Below are 5,285 nucleotides of genomic sequence, written 5' to 3' on the forward strand. Positions count from 1 at the left end.
GATTGCTCTCCACTCCGAATGTTTTTTAACTTAGGCGAGTACGGGGTCGCAGCTAAGCCCCCGGGTGGGAGGATTGCTCTCCACTAGGAATGTTTTTTTACTTAGGCGAGTACGGGGTCGCAGCTAAGCCCTCGAGTGGGAGGATTGCTCTCCACTCGGAATGTTTTTTAACTTAGGCGAGTACGGGGTCGTAGCTAAGCCTCCGAGTGGGAGGATTGCTCTCCACTCGGAATGTTTTTTAACTTAGGCGAGTATGGGGTCGCAGCTAAGCTCCCGAGTGGGAGGATTGCTGTGACGCCCAATATGTGATACTATCCTAAAGAGACTCGAAGGTCCCACCAAGGATAGGACTGCATATTGAAACGCTTTTGCAAGGTGGATATCATTACATCAACATTACATAATAGATGGGGATACATACAAGGCATTCAAATGCCACAAGAGTACATCAATACAGTATACATAAGATCAACATCCGACTACGGATGAAACACAAACAAAAGCTCAAACAATATCCACCCTGCTAGCCCAGGCTACCGACATGGAACCTATCCCCTGATCGAAGAAGAAGCAGAAGGAGAACTCCAAAACAAGCAACATCGCTCTCGCGTCATGATCATCGCAAAACCTGTACCTGCAACTGTTGTTGTAGTAATCTGTGAGCCACGAGGACTCAGCAATCCCATTACCATGGGTATCAAGACTAGCAAAGCTTAATGGGAAAGGAAGTGGTAAAGTGGTGAGGTTGCAGCAGCGACTAAGCATGATATGGTGGCTAGCATACACAAATAAGAGCGAGAAGAGAAGCAACGGAACGGTCGTGAAGCTAGCAATGATCAAGAAGTGATCCTGAACTCCTACTTACGTCAGACATAACCCAAAGACCGTATTCACTTACCAGACTCCGCCGAAAAGAGACAATCACGGCTACACACACGGTTGATGCGTTTTAATTCGAATTTGGTGTCAAGTTATCTACAACCCGACATTAACAAATTCCCATCTGCCACATAACCGCGGGCACGGCTCTCGAAAGTTTATACCCTGCAGGGGTGTCCCAACTTAGCCCATCACAAGCTCTCACGGTCAAAGAAGGATATACCTTCTCCCAGGAAGACCCGATCAGTCTCGGAATCCCGGTTTACAAGACATTTCGACAATGGTAAAACAAGACCAGCGAAGCCGCCTGATGTGTCGACAAATCCCGATAGGAGCTGCACATATCTCGTTCTCAGGGCACACCGGATAGGTCAGCCTACGAGTAAAACCAGCCCTCGAGTTGCTCCGAGGTGGCCCCGCAGTCTGCCCGTTTCGAACCAACACTCTAAGGAGCACTGGCCCGGGGGGGTTAAAATAAAGATGACCCTCGGGTTGGACGACCCAAGGGAAAGGTATAGGTGGTGGTGAGGCAAATGGTAAAACCAAGGTTGGGCCTTGCTGGAGGAGTTTTATTCAAAGCAAACTATTAAGGGGGTCCCATAAATCACCCAACCGCGTAAGGAACACAAAATCAAGGAACATAACATCGGTATGACGGAAACTAGGGCGGCAAGAGTGGAACAAAACACTAGGCATAAGGCCGAGCCTTCCACCCTTTACCAAGTATATAGACGCATTAATTAAATAAGAGATATGGTGATATCCCAACATAGTCCTGTCCATCATGGAGCAATCTTCAACTTCACCTGCAACTAACAACGCTATAAGAGGGGCTGAGCAAAAGCGGTAACATAGCCAAGCAACGGTTTGCTAGGAAGGGTGAAAAGGTTAGAGGCTGACATGGCAATTCGGGAGGCTTGAAGCGCAAGTGATAGGTAGCACAGCATAGCGATAGAACGAAGCAACTAGCATAGCAATGATAGTAATGAGATCCAGGGTGACGGTCATCTTGCCTGAAATCCCGCTAGGAAGAAGAACGAGTCCATGAAGAAGATGAATGGATGAAGACAAACCGAACGTAGACGAACGAATCCTCATGATCGCAACGAAACAGGAACTATCGAGAAGAAGCACACAACATGGTAAACACACCACACATATACATGACATGATGCTCAACCAAGTATGATGCATGACAAGGCTACATGAAGCTACTCATGGCAAGAGATGATGCATACAAGAACAACACGTCAAGGAAAGTTTAAATGAGGTCGGAAACAACATATAACAATTCTGGTAAGTCCTCACATGCAAGTTCCGAAGTTCGTCCAGATCTGAACAAACATTAAGTTGATGTTGTTGAACAGCAAGTTAAAGAGCACCAAGAGGATTTACACAAAATTCTAGTCAAGTTACATATAAAGTTCATTTAGTTCGGAGCTACGGCCTAGAAGATATGAACAAAACAAGTTAAACATGACATTGATGCAAAATGCATACAAACATCGAGCAAACACCTCAAAACATGGATGCAACATTATAATATGAAACTATATACAAATCTAAGCAAGTTTCATATAGAGCACACTCAAAACGGAGCAACGGTTCAACACATACACATGAAACAAGTTTAAAGGACAAGCTGTCCAAAACAGCAACTAGGCATTGAGCAAGCATCCAAACAACATGCTACAGCACCCCAACATGATAACAAAAGGCATGTGCGTGATGTACAGGTAAAGCATTAAAAAACATGAACACTGAGCTATCTCCATAAATCATTAGAACATGCTCAAAAGGACATGGCAAGATTGCAAATAATAACAGTTTACAGACTTGGCAGAAATACCATCAGATTGCAATGTTTAGAGCTATCAAAGAACATGTTACAGGTACTTAACATGGCAAACAAAGGCATGGCATTCTACTACTAAAGACAAAGAACAAAACTCCCTTACTGAACTAATTCCAAAGATCAACAGAAAAGGTGGTAGCATCCATGCAAACATGGCAAGTGATATGACAGATTCAGAATAACAGTACATGGCAGGAACAACGATAAGTAGGCATGTTGATGAGCCTGTACAGCTCACCATAGAGCAATACATGGAATTACAAAGTGACCACCAGTAAGATGGCATAATTATGAAGCTAATCATGGCAAGAGCATGTTCATAGGGTGCATGGATCACTAGAAAAACACATGGCAAAACTGAACTTAATGTTAACAGGCTGACAACAACATTATTTAGCAGTTTGAGAGCATGATAACAACAATCTACAACAGGCTATAAATGCAACCAGGGGCATGGATAGATAGAGCATGACATTTATAACAAAACATCCTTAGTGAACATCTTCCGATTATGCATAGAATGACTGGTAGTAGCAGGTTTACATAGCATCATGATATAGCAGATTCAGCCTAGGCGGAGGGCGGCAGGCGAGGCGCGGGCGACGGGGGTTCCGGGGAGGCGCCGTCGGCGGCCAGCGAGGGGCGCGGTCGGGAAGGCGCGGCGGCGGTCGCCGCCGAGGCGGCGGTCACCGGCGAAGGGCGGCGGAGACGGCGGAGCTAGGCGTTGGCGACTGGCGGTGGGGCTCGGGCGCCCGCGGGAGGCGGCGCGGCGACCTGGGCCGGGAGGGCCGCGGCTGGGCCCGGCGCGCCCGCGCGGTGGAGACGGTGGTGGGGACACATGGCAAGCGGCGGTGATGCGTCCGGCACGGACGGACATGTCCGGCGGTGCGCAGGGGGAGAGGCTAGGGTTAGGGGTGGTTTTGCCCGAAAATTCGGGGAGGGACACCTATTTATAGGTAGGAGGAGGTAGGAGTGTCCAAATGAGGAGCGGTTTTCGCCCACATGATCTTGATCGAACGACCGAGAGCATGGAGGGGGTTTGGATGGGCTCACGGGCTATCGTGAAGGGATGTTGGGCTGCACAAAAGAAGGGGTTTCGGGCTACGCGGTTAACCGTTGGGGGCATCAAACGACCTCCAAATGGAACAAAATTTGACGGGCGGTCTACCGGTGATATACCAAGGCCACTCGGCAAATCTCGGCCCATTCCGAGAACGTTTTTTTCCCGCTCATGAAACAAGGAGTGAGAGGGGCGACGGGTGCATGCGAGAGTGTCAGATCACGAAACGGACAACGGGGGAAAAGACCGGATGAAAGTTTTGAAAACATGCAGATGAAATGCAGATGATGACATGGCAAAATGCAACATGCAAGCAAATGACATGGAAGCGACGGCGAATAACTGGAAGACATCTGGCGCATCGAATCTGGGGCATTACAACACTCCTCCACTAACAAGAGATCTTGTCCTGAGATCTTAGGAGCGAGACGGAAGAGAAAAGGATGAGGTGAAACGAGAAACGCAAGAGAGAAAATGAACAAAGACGAGAGCACTCGGGTGGAAAGAGAAAATGTGAATATGACAAGAATCAAAATCTCATGGAAACAAGATAGACTCTGAAACCACTCCGGTTAGACAAGGCAGAAAAGAATAAGCACGAAAGAATTTGGACAGCACTCCGGGTGAAAGTGGAAGGAATAGAACATGAACTTCATGCAATGAGATGGCACATGACGAGATGAACAATGCAATGCCTCTGGAAGAATCAAAAGAATTGAATGAAAAGAACTTAGAAGGAAGGGTTGAACGGAGTTGTTGAGAAAATCAACACAAAAGAATAAGCTTGTTGTGGACTTATGGATAACCTCTCAGAAATTATGAGGTGATAACCGACCACAAACGGAAATGATAGAATAGCTAAGAAGAAAGAAGAAATGCAAAACTCCACTTCAGAAGAAAACGGAGAATTATTTGCACTTCGAGATGCGAGAAGAAAAGATACTTGAACTCCTCCAACAAATCTTGAATAACTCTTGAAGAATGAACTAAATCATGAAGAACCACCATGAAGAACTCTAGTGACAAAAGGATTATGAGATAGAATAAAGGATGAAAGAGTAAGATGAGCCTTGCGGTGATTTGGATGGAGGTTCCGACGAAATGGTCGAGGAAATTTGAACTCTGGAAAAGAAAAGATGAAAACACTTGGAACTAGAATTTATTCATCAAGAACAAACTCCGAAGGAAGGGATTACTCACTTGGATGAAATAAGAATAAGATTTATTGTATGCCTATCCTTCATCAAATTAAATTGATGACAAGCAATGGATTTTGCATACTACTTATTTTTCTTGAAAAGGATTAAGGGGGGTATAGAACCAAAACTTGAGAAAGTCTCAACGAACCACCGGTAGGATTGGAAAGAACGAATGAATTAATATGATAATCAAATAAAAAGGATCTTGGACGAACCACCGTAAGAATTAGAAAATGACTGATGAAAGAGAATGAATCACCGGGAAGAATTAGAGGAACAAATATGCTAGAGG

This window comes from Triticum dicoccoides, chromosome 6B (assembly GCF_002162155.2).
Source record: "Triticum dicoccoides isolate Atlit2015 ecotype Zavitan chromosome 6B, WEW_v2.0, whole genome shotgun sequence".
Lineage (NCBI taxonomy): Eukaryota > Viridiplantae > Streptophyta > Magnoliopsida > Poales > Poaceae > Triticum > Triticum dicoccoides.